The sequence below is a fragment of the Chenopodium album genome, chromosome 24 (assembly GCF_948465745.1).
Source record: "Chenopodium album chromosome 24, dcCheAlbu1.1, whole genome shotgun sequence".
Classification (NCBI taxonomy): Eukaryota; Viridiplantae; Streptophyta; class Magnoliopsida; order Caryophyllales; family Amaranthaceae; genus Chenopodium; species Chenopodium album.
In genome coordinates, this window is record NC_137857.1 from 27,780,777 (window position 1) to 27,796,318 (window position 15,542).

The window sequence follows — 15,542 nt, forward strand, 5'->3', positions numbered from 1 at the left end:
GAGAAATGGAGGAGAAATCTTAGAGAGAAGTTAGAGAATTTAAGTTTTTAGAGAGAGAAAGTTATGGTGGAAATGAGAAAAGAAGAAGAAGGAAGGAAGAAGAAGAAGAAAAGGGGGACGTGCCATCTCGTCGCGCCCGGCCGGGCGGTCATGGGCCCGGTCGGGCGATCTGGGACTACGGGAATTGGAAGCTCGCGCCCGGTCGGGCGCTCAATCCGCCCGATCGAGCGATCTCTCATACTTTTGGCCTCCCCTTCTCGCGCCCGGTCGGGCGTCTCATCGCCCGGTCGGGCCATTTTCTTCCATTTTTGGATCTTCTTCTCGCGCCCGATCGGGCATCTTTTCGCCCGATCGGGCCAATTTAAAGTCCGTATACGTCAACTCTCGCGCCCGGTCGGGCGTTGATCCGCCCGGTCGGGCCCGAGAACAAGTTTGGACGTCCTACTTTCTTCAAATTTTGGCTATGGTTTTTCCTCTAATCTGTACCAAAAACTCATAAAACTCATTAATTTCCCTCCTCTCTCCTCTCATAAGATAAAGAAGAAAAAGAAAAATAAAAACAAGTAAAATACGGGTTGCCTCCCGCAAAGCACTGGTTTATTTAGGTCCCGCACGACCTTCTTACCATAGTATTCTCAAGGTGAGCTGGAACTAGTCAAGTGTAGTAATTCAACTGCACCAATTGTAGCCCCGTCATGATATATCTTAAGCCGCTGACCATTTACCTTGAACTCATTACCAAGCTCATCAAATAACTCTACAGAACCGAACTTGTTGGCCCTTTTTACCGTGAAAGGACCCGACCACCTTGACTTCAACTTTCCTGGGAACAGTTTAAGCTTAGAGTTGAACAACAACACCTTGTCACCCTCTTTGAAATCTCTCGGAAGGATCATCTTGTCGTGCCATCTCTTGGTCTTCTCCTTGTAGACTCGCGCACTATCATAGGCCATCAACCTAAACTCATCAAGCTGGTTAAGTTGTAGAAGCCTCTTTTCTCCCGCTAGCTTAGCGTCCAAATTGAGCTCCTTAATAGCCCAATATGCCTTGTACTCTAACTCCACCGGAAGATGACATGCTTTACCATACACAAGTCTATAGGGGGTGGTACCTATAGGGGTCTTAAATGCGGTTCTATATGCCCAAAGGGTGTCATCCAACTTATCGCTCCAATCTTTCCTAGATTTTGCTACCACCTTCTCTAAGATGACCTTAATCTCACGATTAGACACTTCGACTTGGCCACTAGTTTGGGGATGGTAGGCTAACCCTGTCCTATGGTAAACACCATACTTCTTTAAGAGGGTTTCTAACTTCCACTCATGAAAGTGGGATCCTCCGTCACTGATTATGGCTCTAGGCACTCCAAATCTAGGAAAAATAGTTTTCTTGAAGAGCCTATGGACCACCTTGGCATCATTGGTAGGAGTGGCAATGGCTTCTACCCACTTGGATACATAATCTACGGCGACTAGTATATAACGGTTCCCTCTAAAAGAAGGGAACGGTCCCATGTAATCAACACCCCAAACATCAAAAATTTCAACTTCCAAAATCCCAGTTTGAGGCATCTCATGCCGCCGCGAGATGTTGCCAGTCCTCTGGCAAGAGTCACAAGCCTGCACAAAAATGTTAGCATCCTTGAACATGGTGGGCCAATAAAATCCTGACTCATTTATCTTGGCCACTGTTTTAGAGGGACCATGATGTCCTCCATAAGGTGAAGTGTGGCAGCTAGTGAGAATACCATGTACCTCCCATTCGGGGACACACCTGCGAAATAATCCATCTGCACACTCACGAAACAAAAAAGGATCATCCCAAAAATAATGTTTAACATCAGAAAGGAATTTCTTTTTTTGTTGGTAGGACAAGTCAAGAGGTAGAGTACCACCCACTAAATAATTTGCAAAATCGGCATACCAGGGGTTTTGCTCTACAACTGCATACAGGTTGTCATCAGGGAACGAATCATCTATAGGAAGAAAATCCTTACCCTCATCATACCTCATTCGTGACAAGTGATCTGCCACTACGTTCTCTGTACCCTTTTTGTCCCTTATTTCAATGTTGAAATCCTGGAGCAAGAGAACCCACTGGAGTAGCCTAGGCTTTGATTCAGCTTTGGCTATCAAGTACTTTAGAGCTGCATGGTCAGTAAAAACAATAACTTTAGAACCAACTAGATATGATCTAAATTTTTCTAAAGCATAAATAACAGCTAAAAACTCCTTCTCCGTGGTGGCATAGTTGACTTGAGCCTCATCCAAAGTTTTACTAGCATAGTAGATAGCATGTAAAACTTTGTCCTTCCTCTGTCCAAGCACGGCTCCTAGAGCAAAGTCACTTGCATCACACATGATCTCGAAAGGAAGATTCCAATCGGGAGCACATATGATGGGTGCCGATATCAAAGCCTGCTTAATCCTGTTGAAAGACTCAAGACACTCGTCAGTAAAAACAAAAAGGGCATCCTTAAGCAAAAGTTGAGTCAGTGATTTAGCAATTTTAGAAAAATCTTTGATAAAACGGCGGTAAAACCCCGCATGACCTAAGAAACTCCTAACTCTCTTAACATTAATTGGGGGAGGTAATTGCTCAATCACTGAAATTTTTGCCTTGTCTACCTGTATGCCATTATCAGATACAATATGACCCAAGACTACTCCCTCTGTCACCATAAAGTGACACTTCTCCCAATTTAAGACCAAGTTGCATTCTTCACATCTTTTAAGGATTTTAGCTAAATTAATTAGACATGAATCAAATGAAGAACCATAGACACTAAAATCATCCATAAAGACTTCCATGATAGACTCTATGAAATCAGAAAAAATGCTCATCATGCAACGTTGAAAAGTAGCAGGTGCATTACATAAACCAAAAGGCATTCTACGATATGCAAAAGTGCCATAAGGGCATGTAAATGTAGTCTTTTCCTGATCTTCAGGGTGGATCGGAATTTGGAAAAATCCCGAATACCCATCCAAATAGCAAAAGAACTTATGGTTAGCTAACCTCTCAAGCATTTGATCAATAAAGGGGAGAGGAAAATGGTCCTTTTTAGTGGCGACATTTAATCTACGATAGTCAATACACATACGCCACCCTGTAACAGTTCTAGTGGGAATTAATTCATTTTTATCATTTTTAACTACAGTCATCCCACCCTTCTTAGGAACCACCTGAACAAGACTTACCCATTTGGAGTCAGAAATAGGATAGATAATACCTGCATCAAGTAATTTCATAACCTCTTTCTTGACTACCTCTTGCATATTGGGATTCAACCTCCTCTGGGGTTGAATGCAGGGCTTGTAGTTGTCCTCTAAGTGTATCTTGTGCATACAGAAATCTGGGCTTATACCCTTGAGATCATCAATACTGTACCCTATTGCCCTTTTGTGGGTTCGGAGAACCTCTAGAAGTTGGGAAGTTTGTGGGTCATCAAGTGCAGTACTAATGATCACAGGGTGCATTTCCTGCTCATCAAGAAAAACATATTTTAAATGAGAAGGGAGAGGTTTTAGTTCAGGTTTCTTTACCTCAGCAGGTTTCGATTCCTGAACTAATTTTACTACCTTCTTATTCTCTTTATCATCAAGTTCTTCTATGGCAAGAGCTTTCTCAATAATATCCACCTCCTTGCTCCAGACACTCGCATCACCTGCAGACAAATTACCACAAAGTATTTCTTCCAAGGGATCCCTTGCAAGAATCTATGTCAAGCTATCATCACAAATATCATCCATTATATCGATAACATCAATCAAACAACAATTTTCCTCAAGCATAGGACCTTTTAAAACCTTCCCTAAATTAAAAGTAATATTATCATCACCAACAGATAGGGTTAGTTTACCATTTTTAACATCTATAATGGCTCCTGCAGTATGGAGAAAAGGCCTACCTAATATAATGGGTATTTGTGTATCCTCAGCCATGTCTAAAACAACAAAATCAACAGGGATGAAAAATTTACCAACTCTAACAGGAACGTCCTCTAAAATACCTAGGGGATATTTAACAGAACGGTCTGCCATTTGCAAAGTAATATTAGTAATTTTTAATTCACCCATATTCAATTTAGAAAAAATAGACGATGGAATTACACTAACAGAAGCACCCAAATCACATAATGCTTTATCTATGAAGACATTACCAATATGACAAGGGATAGAAAAACTACCAGGATCCTTTAATTTAGGGGGAGATTTATTTTGTAATAATGCACTACACTCCTCAGTAAAAGCTACAGTTTCTACTTCATTAAAGGCCCTCTTCCTAGTCAAAATATCTTTCATAAATTTAGCATATGCAGGAACCTGTGTAATAAGTTCAGTAAAAGGAACTGTTACCTGCAAATTTTTAACAACCTCCAGAAACTTACCAAACTGCTTGTCCAACTAAGTCTTTAGTTGGCGATTAGGGAATGGTAATTTGATAACTGGTGGTGCTTCCCTACTCTTCCCCTGGGGTGCATCCTTCCCTGAGGTTGTACCCTGCAATGAATCATCAAAAATATTAGTATCAGGAATTTTACCCTGCAGCCCTGCAGGGGAAATTGGTACAACGGAATCAGGATTAGCAATATTATTTAAATCAGGTTCATCCTCTTTGGGCATTTGGGGCCCATTGTAGTGTGAACCACTCCTTAGGGTGATTGCATTAGCATGATCCGTAGGTTGAATTCCCTGCGCTGGTAAAGCTCCCTGCTGACGAGATTGAAGGGTAGAGGACAATTGGGCAATTTGGGTGTCCATGACTTTATTATGGGCTATAATAGAGTCAATCTGTTGGTCTCTACTCTCCATATGTTTTTGCATACTGGTCAACATTGCCCTAATTTCTGATAAAGCAGGGTCAGAAGATGTAGTAGGGGCTTGTGATGGGGGTTTCTGGTTAGCATGAGGGTGGTAATATTTCTGTTGTGGAGGGGGTGCTTGTTGTGGTTGTTGTGGAGATGGAGGATTTTGAACATTGGTGCTACGGTAAGATAGGTAGGGATGGTTCCGGTAGCCAGGATTGTAGGAATTGGAGTATGGGTTATTTTGCTTGTAGGTTTGAAAAGCATTAACTTGCTCCATTGAACTCCTGCAATCTTGTTCATAATGACCTACACTTCCACAATTTTCACAAAAAGCGTCATTAGCATTATTAGAAACAGCAGAAACATTAGCAACAGAATTAGGATTGTTAGTAGTAAGGTTATCTAGTTTCTGGCAAATAGAAGTAAGTTGGGCTTGCAATAGAGTTACTGAATCAACATGATGCTTGCCCTTGTTAGCATAACCTCTAGCATTCCCATATTGGGAATTATGGATTGCCATATCTTCAATAACCTGACCTGCATCATCAACATTTAAATTCATAAATCTACCGCTAGCTGCGGAATCTAAAATTGTCCTAGATGCATTTCCTAAACCATTATAAAAAGCTTGAATCAACTGCCACTTTGCCAAATTGTGGTGGGGACACTCCCTCTGCAGATCCTTGAATCTTTCCCAAGCTTCATATAATGCTTCATCTGTCTCTTGGGCAAAATTCTGGATGGCACTTCTCAATAAAGCTGTTTTCTCTGCAGGGTAATATTTATTATAAAAATTCAAAGCAAGTGTCTCCCAGTTAGTAATACCAAGTGCAGCTCTATTCAAACCGTTAAACCACAATTTAGCTTTTCCACATAAAGAAAAGGGAAAAAGAATCTCCCTGATTTGATCCTGCGTTACCCCATTCTGCCTAATGGTATTGCAGTATTGACAGAAATCTGCAATGTGAAGATTAGGATCTTCACCCTTAGCTCCACTGAATTGCTTTCTTTCTATCATCGTTATGAACTGGGGCTTGATCTCGAACTGGACTCCCTCGAGATCGGGCGTAGGAGAAAGATGTGGAAAATCCGTCAGGGATGGTTGCGAATAATCGCTAAGCTTGCGAGGTGGAGGTGGTGGTGGTGTACCCATCTCTAGTTCTGAATCAGAAGAATGCTCCGAATCACTAGAAGTAGGTAATGGATTTCTGGGAATATTATTACTCCCAGAACCTGCTAGGATCTGCCTATAAAAATTCTTCTGTCTATGAAACAAGCGTTCGATCTCAGGATCGAATGGAATGTAACCTGATCTGGAACACCTGGGCATAAACAAAAAACTAAAAAGACAGATATTAGAACTACCTCAAAGAACTAATGTCCTTTGAGGCAAAAGGGAAAAATAATCTAAACTACAAAAACAATAAGAAATAAAAATAAACCGTTTTCCCGGCAACAGCGCCAAATTTTGACAGGCTAAAGTCGTATCACCCAATAAAAAATAATTACCTAAGTCCACTAGCTTATAAAGATAGGGAAGTAGGGTCGAATCCACAGGGAAATAAGTCTTTCTACTCCTAATTAATTAATATAGTCTAAATTATTAGAGTAACCAATATTTGTTGTGATTATAAACTATACTACGAAGATTATGAGTAAAAAGAAAAATTAAGGAAGAAATCAATAATAATAAAGCCTAGGGCATAGGTTCACTAATAAACAATATTCCAGGGTAAAACACAATAATCAATCATCAATGCATTAATTAATCAGATCATAAAGGGCTTTCGCTACGTATTACAATCACAAAATTAATTTACCGATATTAAATCTCATCTCTCGAATCTCGACCTAACCATTTATAAATTAATCTGCCTATTGAAACTAAGCCTAAACATCAATTCTCATCTCTCGAATCTCGAATCAATATTGCTAAACTCATACAATTAAACCTGGCCAAATCTAATTGCATAGCATTTAAACAATCAATAGGAAATCAATTAAGCATTAATAATCAACCATCATAAAATTACCCCTTCATATTATTTATTAGATCCCCATAAACCCTAGAAGGAAAACTACTCAGACATAATTAAAACTAAGCAAAACATAATAATTAAACAAGACATGAAGAAATAGAATGAATAAAATACTGAGATTAATTAAGAGAGAAATCGTACCAAGACGGCGGAATTACAATAGAGTTGAGGAACAAGAGAGAATAAAAATCTAGAGAGAGAAAGTCTAAGTTGAGAGAAGGAGAATAAAAACTAGAATAAGAGAATAATGAAGAAGATGTCTAATCTTGCCTAATAAAATTACCTTAATACTAAGCAAGAATTATTCGCTAAAACAGATTAATCGGAACTAAAACTCCCTAAAAGCCACACGCGCCCGGTCGGGCAAGGGGCTGCCCGACCGGGCCCGCCTTTTCTTCACTCTGATAGCTTCTCGCGCCCGTCCGGGCGCGTCTCCGGGTGCGTCTCTTGTTTCGCCCCGCCCGGCCTGGCGCGCCTTCGGGCGGAGCTCCTGGTCCGGGCACATCTGCTTGGGCCACCAAACGAACCTCGATTGGGCCTCTTATCCTCGGCCCAATCCGAGTTTCCTCCTTGGATCTTCATACTCGAGCCCTTAATCACTGATCGGTACCTCCGATCGGTCTTGGGATATCGAACGTGGTTGCGGTCTTCCAATACTTGTAGATGCTCCTCGAAAAACCCGGGAAAATGCTCCAAGTACGCAAATTCCTACAAAACTCAAGCAAAACTACCAAAGCACTGGAAAACAAAAATTAGTAATAAAAGTGGCTCGTAGGAGCCAAAAACACTACTAATTACGACCAAGGGACGGGGATAAATATATATATAAAGTGAACACATCACCTTTTGCTACCAGCCTTGCTTTGTAAATGAATACATTTCCATCTTTGTCGGTTTTCAACTTGAAAATCCATTTACATCAGCTAGGTGTGTAACCGTTCGGGTAAATCAACCAAGTCCCATACTTGATTTTGCAGAGTCGGGTCTCATTATAGCTTGCTTATAGGTTGCCGGCTCATCTCCATCCACTACTAGGATGTCCTGATCTTCGTTTAATACAACACCGAGATATCTGTCAGGTTGAGATCTTGGCCGAGTTGACCTACGTAGGGTAATGGACTGAGCATGTGCATTGAAGGTTTGATTTTTCATATTTTGACTTTGACCAATGTCAACAGATGCTTCGTGAGCACTTTGATTGTCAACTTGTCCTTGTTGCTTGTCCTCTCGAACTTCGTCGAGTTCGATTTTCCTCCCACTTGTCATTTTGGAGAGATGCTCCTTCTCCAAAAAGACACCATCACGAGCAACAAACACTTTGTTCTTAGATTTGTTGTAGAAGTAATACCCTTTGGTTTCTTTTGGATAACCCACAAAGTAAACCTTGTCAGATTTCGGATGAAGTTTGTCAGAAATGAGTTTCTTGACATATGCTTCGCATCACCAAATCTTGAGAAAAGACAACCTTGGAGGTTTATTTGTCCATAATTCATATGGAGTCTTTTCCACTGCTTTTGACGGAGCACGATTCAATGTAAGTACCGCAGTTAAAAGTGCATGTTGATAGGGTAAAATCGTATCCCCAAATTAAAAGAATTACCTAAGTCCTCTAACTAATGCAGATAGGGAAGTAGGGTCGAGTCCACAGGGAAACAAGTCTTTCTACTCCTAATTAATTATTATGATCTAAATTATTAGGGTAACCAATGTTGTTGTGATTAAAGATTATACTACGAAGAATATGAGTAAGGAAAATAAAGTAGGAAGAAAACAAATATTAAAAGGCCTAGGACATAGGTTCACCAATAAATAATACTCCAGGGTAAAACATATTAATCAATCATCAATGTATCAATTAATCAGATCATAAAGGGCTTTCGCTACGTATTACAATCACAGAGTTAATTTACCGGTATTAAATCTCATCTCTCGAATCTCGACTTAACCATTTATAAATTAACCTGCCTATTGAAACTAGGCCTTAATATTAATTCTCATCTCTCGAATCAATATTGCGTAACTCATACAATTAAACCAGCGCTAATCTAATTGCATAGGATATATTATTTCAATCAATAGGAAATTAATCTAGCATTGACAATCAACAATAATAAATTACCCCTTCATATTATTTATGGATCCCCACAAACCCTAGAATTAAACTACTCGTGCATAATTAAAACTAAACTAAACAAAGCAATTAAATAAAGCATAATAAAAACAATAATATGAAATACAAAATTAAGAAAATAACGATAAGCAAATTAATGTAGTAATAACAAAACAAGAAAGCAAGTAAACTGAAATCTCAAGCTAAACTAAAACGAAGTCTCGGAAAGAAACAAAATTGACGAAGAAGTTACGGAAAGAATTTGTAATCAAAACTAAGACTAAAATTAAAGTAACTAAACAGCTAAGAAACTAAAAACTACCTACTGACCTCCTTTTAAAGGAAAAGGAGTTTGATTACAAGTCAAACTCTAATTCCGCTAGGCTAATCATCCAAGCTGCGTGAATTAGGAGCTCATTAAAGTCGCAAACAACCGACTTAAAGAAAGCTGAAGTAAAGCCTAAGGAAAAGTGCGTCCAGCTACTAATTTACTTAAATAATCGGGCCCGATTGCTTAGAGTAAGCTCGCAGACTGGCTCTTGAGCGTGAATGTGATTGGGCTTCTAACTTTGGATTCTTCTTCGGTTAGTCCGTAATAATAACTTATAAAATCTTCAACCTTCTCATTTATCAAACCCTTCATTATCGAGCTAAATTTCTTTAACTCGGTCTTGGGCTTAAAATATATAGTCATAAAAAACGCTCCGACTCTAATATCTTTGTAGTGGTTTAATAAGCTCTGGAATTATCACAAATCTGCAAATTCCAATAAAATAATACCAACTCTACAAAAACACTAGAAAACGTATATTAGTAATAAAAATAGCTCCGTAGAGCTCAAATTAGAACAAATATGACCATGGGACGGGGAATAAAAATATATATAAAATAGGCTCATCACATGTCCCCAGAAAGATATTGGAAGTTCACTAAGACCCATAGTAGATTGGACCATGTCTAACAGGGTTCGATTCCTCCTTTCGGATACTCCATTCCATTAAGGAGTTCCCGGAGGTGTCAACTCTGAAAGTATCCCATGTTCTTTCAGATGGTCATCGAATTCTTGGCTCAAATATTTGCCACCTTGATCCGATCGAAGCACTTTGATTTTCTTGCCAAGTTGGTTTTCGACTTCTTTCTGAAATTCTTTGAATTTATTAAACGATTCAAATTTGTGCGACATTAGATAGACATAACCATATATACTGTAGTCGTCCGTGAAGGTTATGAAATACCGATTACCACTCCTTGCGGGTGTACTCATTGGCCCACATACATCGGTGTGTATTAGTCCCAACAAGTCACCGGCCCTTTCTCCCAACTTGGAGAATAGTTGCTTTATCATCTTGCCTAATAAACATCCAAAACTAGCCCCGTGGGCAAAGACAAACTAAGAGATCCTACGGATATAGCACCAATCCTTGCTCTATTTCCTACCCGGAGCTTGATCTCTCCCTTCGCTTCTAGTGTTCCTTAGTGCCTGAGAATCGGAACAAAGGTGTGAGCCACATCCGGTATCTAATACCCATGAAGCTGAGCTAGTGAAGTTAAAGTCTATAACGTAAATACCTGATGTAGAAGCAACGGTTGCGTTCTTCTTATCTTCCTTGAACTTGAGGCAGTCTCTCTTCCAATGTCCCTTCTTCTTACAATAGAAGCATTCAGAATCAGACTTAGAAGATGCTACCTTTTTCTCCTTGTTGTCTTTGGTAGCTTTCGGCTTAGGCGGAAAGTTCGTCTTTCCTTTCCCCTTGAAGCCTTTCTTCTTTTTGCCCGCCCTTTTGAATGGCTTTCCCTTCTTAATCATTAGCATATCATACTTTCCTTCATCCTTGAGCGACAGCTCAGCTTGCTTCAACATACCATGAAGCTCGGTGAGGGTTTTCTCCATGCTATGCATATTGTAGTTCATCTTAAACTGGTCATAGCCTTTGTGAAGGGAATGGAGAATGATGTCAATAGCCATTTCAGTTGAATACCCCGCATCAAGCCTTCCCATGTTCTCAAATAATCCGATCATTTTGAGCACATGTGGGCTAACTGGCTCTCCTTTCTTGAGTTTAGTCTCAAGGATTTGCCTGTGGGTTTCAAACCTTTCAGTTCGAGCCTGTTCTTGAAACATATTCTGTAAGTCAAAAATGATCTCACAGGCCGATTCCTTCTCGAAGAAGGTTTTCTGAAGTTTAGGAGACATAGTGGCTAGCATTACGCACTTGACATCCTGATCGGCCACTTGCCATCGGTTAAGGGCTGCTTGAGTTACCTCCTCATTGGGAGCCTCGGGCATTTCCTCATCAAGGACATACTCTTTCTATTCTTGCATAAGAACGATGCGCAAATTCCTTTGCCAATCAAGGAAATTTATACCACTCAACTTCTCCTTGTCGAGAATTGAGCGTAATAAAAACTGGTTGTTTGAGGTTGAAGACATGATTCTACAATTGAAAGAATTTTAATGAAAAACCATTCAAAAAATTACTTAATTAATATTGAATTTTATTCATGCATATTTTCAATACTTATTTAACGTCTTATTTACACGTAAAATTGTTCCTATTTTGTGAAAATAAGGCGATTCCAAGATCCGAAGAAATAAAGAGTGGTTAAGTATGCTTTGGCTTGTCTAAACACTCAATCTTCTAGGGTAAGCATTGCCTTGCTAATGGCTCTAAGTCACTCTTGGTTAGATAATCGTCGCATCTAATGCATCTTTAACGATGTATCTCTTTTGCCACGGTATGTGAGGACTCCTCACTCATACCGATGAGTTCAACCAAAACCAACATGCACACCTGGTGTGCCTTATGAGCCTTGGAGTAGTGATGGCACCTCGCTTTGGCGTAGCCTACCATCACCCTCGTTCGGTTGGTAAGTGTTGTTTTGGAAAGGCAAATTTGACTCAATATTATTAGGGACCTAGGATTTCTATGTTGGTTCATTTAAGTGAACTTAACTAATCATCACAACATAAAGAAAACCTAAACATGCATCTAACGAGTAATTCACATGTATATAAGCATAAAATATAAAGCGAAATTATAGATGCATATTGGCAACTAGCATGAGCCCTTGAATTCTTCAAGTCTTCAAAAGGTCTTCACTTGCAATTCACGGCTTTGTCTTCCAAGAAACTTCGTCTTCAAGACTAAACCAAACTATGCAAATGCTAGTGTCTACGACTAGGAATAATCTAAATATTAAGGTACAAAAATACTCAACGGTGTGTAGACCGTATTTAGATTTACAAAAATACATAACCGCACGTAGTCCGTATTTTCTATCCTAATCGGGTCCCACTAGTTGCCATTTCATAAAACCTGTGAGAGAGAATATACATTCCATTCATCCATTCACTACTTGTGAATGGCCCATGCAATCTACAACATCAAACAAGTAAAATGCATTTAAACAACGCGCGCACTAGTAACTAATCTAGGTGGTTAATCCGATTAACATGCCTAATTAAAACTAGTCAAAGTTGTTTAACCGATTATGTAATTGACGTCATTAATAATTGAAGCTCCCACTAAATTCCGCAATTCCCTTAGTTAATCCTATTAGTTAAGTTGGTAGCACCCAAACTTGTCAAAATGAAATTTTGCCAATGCCGCTCAAAACCGAGGCCTAGCCTCCCAAAATTTTAATTAAAATAAGCAAAAGTAATTAAAAAAAACGGCAAAATAAGCAAATATTAAGCCAACCGCGTTTCAAGTGGCTTTCGCTTTAAGCGTTTTGCAAAGAAAGTCGAATAATTGCGGCTCGTGCAAACCAAGCACACTATGGCCATTCGCCTCACCGCAACAAGCACATACACACACAAAAGCTCCGCACACACGGTCCGCGGCAAGCAGCCTTGAGCTGCTGCCACTGCCGCACGCACACGCACGCACAGCCATGGCTGTTGCTGGGTGGCTGCTGTGGCCGTGTGCTGCTGCCGCGCATATGGCCGCACGCAAGGCGGGGCAGCCACATGCGGGCTGCTATGCAGCCCGGCTAACCAAGTGTAGTTTTTGCCTCATTTTACGTGCCATGGCCTCGGGATTTTGATCCCATTTTGCGAGACATAATTAATTAATTCTAAATTAATTTTAGATCTAACTTAATGACCAAAAATGAAAAAATTTAAACAAGTCCAACTTAATAAAATTTTAAAGTGCAAATGACCAAAATAATTCCAAGAACCATTCTTAATTAAATTGGTTTAGCTTGGTGCAATAACAAAATTGAGGCAATTTCTCACTTTTAATTTAATCAATTTAAATCGAACTTGAGAATTTGACAAAGTAAGGGAAGTTAGAAAAATATGAACTTTAATGTTCAAATGAAAATTCCAACATCTAAATTTTGTGAATCCTTGAAAATTATATCTTCCAACATGAAGATAACAAAATTTCTATAACAAAAATTGAAACTTTATGTTTTCAATCAACTCAAAATGATTGAAACAACAAAGTTTAACACAAATAACATGGAATTTAGTGGTTTTTAAAGTTTCAATCACTTATCAGAAATAAAGAATGAATCTTTAACACTTAGGAAGCCTTAAAACAAGAATTTTCACACTAAAAAAGCAATTAGTTTGCAATTATGTGAAAATAAATCAACCTTTAAGCATCAAATACTACCAAGTAAGTGTGCTTTAAGGGGACTAAAAATTGCAGAAAATAATGCAAACAATCAACCACATAATCGCCAAGTTATGTCATTAATTTCAAGGTTAGAAAAGACTTAAAAATTTTCGTCAAAAACGAAAAATCCCTCGAAAAAGGCATTTCTGGTCGGAATTTGGCTAAAATCACAGTCCCAACGGCACGAAAACCTTTCCAGAATGCCTTTCCACCCAAAATTCACTAGTTTTGGGCAAAAATCTGGGTTCTGGGCCAAATTCGACATTAAAAACGGGATTAAAATTAATAAAACCGAGCTACTAATCTAATTAGCAACTTAAACCAAAAAAATAAGTCAAAATAAACCTTGAAAAACATGATTATAAAAATAAACGAGCGGGGCTCCGATACCGCTGTTGGGGTTTGGTGAGTCCGACTCACCGCGGAAACGACCCAGACCCAAGGAACCACTCGTAATTAATAAAACCATAAAGCATAAATAAACACGAGAAAAGGAAGAACGAATCATACCCTTGAAGCGAGCTTCGTCCTCACAAACGGGCTCTTACTTGAAAGCCTTGATCACCGCAAATGTCGTGCCTCTAACGGTATCCACCCACAAAAGACGAACACGACTTTTAAGGTCCGTTACCTTGGAGTTTGCAAGGTCCGACCAAAACCCAAGTGTTAATGGAGTTGAAGAGTTTTTCCCAAAATATGGAATGCTCTTTCTAACTCCCACTCAAGCACTTTACTCCAAATCCCAAGTTTGGTATTTATAGAGGAAAGTATGAGTGGGAATTTCTATCCCATCAATATGGGATTCATGAAATTCCACAAATTAATTTAAAGCTGAATTAAATTAAATATATAAGCAAGTAATAAATCAACAGGTGTCCTAGTCATATGTAAAGAGGAGTATGGACCACTTGGAGAGGAGGGGACCATACTTGCTCCCCACTCCTTCCTCTCCTTGTGACACTTGTCCACACCAAAAGCAAGTATACTTACTAGCTTCCCCTTTCTACCCGACCTAGGCCCACGGCCCAGCTAGCCCCGCACCGTGCTGGCTGCTAGCTGCTGCCAGCTCGGCCCAGCACGCCCACGCACATCAGTGCGGGCTGCTAATGCCGAGGGCGCTACTAGCTAGCCACGCACATGTGCGGGCTGTTAGCAGCAGTGCACGCCAGCACGCCACGCACTGCTTGCGGGCTGCTTGCCGTGCTGTGCTAGCACGCCTCGCACATGGTAAGGTCCGAATCCGACCCGTTTACTAAATAAACTTAAAATTTAAATCTGACTCCAAATCCGACTCCGCTTGTACTCAATCTAAATCTTAATTCGATGGACTTGACCTCCTCTGACTCCCAATCCAAATCTGTTTTGCAACCATAATTTTCTTCCTTTTTCTTTAAATCAGAAATAGAAAAATGAAAAAGAGGGGGTTGAAGAAGTATAGAATTTAATTTGTACAAAAAAATAATGATGATTATCACTAGAACAATTATAAGATAATTAAATAAAATTTCAAATCTACACAACAATAAATACTCCGTACAAATTTTCAGCTCTACCCAAATTACTCAGGGGAAACCGAGAACTTCTCTATTTTTTCTTGGCTTCGGGCTTTAGATCTTAAAGTGTAACAAGTAGTATAAATCAAACAACCATACAAAATAAAAGTTAATAGATAAGGAGAGATTGTTCATGGGTTGCTATCTTTGTTTAGATTTCCATTATTGATTGACAATTGAAGAAGTAGTTGACAAAAAAACTCTATAACAAATGGAAGATAACTGAGAAAATTGAGAAGTGGGAAAGGATAAGAGTGAGGAGAGAAAAAACTAAGGCCTTGAGGTTGAGAAAAGTGGCGTAAGATTAAAAAAAGGATTTTTTTTTAAATAACCACCACTCAAATCAACCTATTTTGAAATAACCACCCTTTTTTTTTTTAATAATTTAAATAACCACTCCAT

General features: G+C 39.3%; 1 non-coding gene across 1 annotated transcript; it reads left to right on the forward strand.

Moving 5' to 3' along the window:
* Window positions 1-5,460: 5,460 nt before the first annotated feature.
* LOC145612875 (small nucleolar RNA R71) lies at window positions 5,461-5,567 on the forward strand. The gene has a single exon (XR_014106786.1). It is a non-coding gene; the product is annotated as a small nucleolar RNA R71 (small nucleolar RNA).
* The last annotated feature ends 9,975 nt before the right edge of the window (window positions 5,568-15,542 follow it).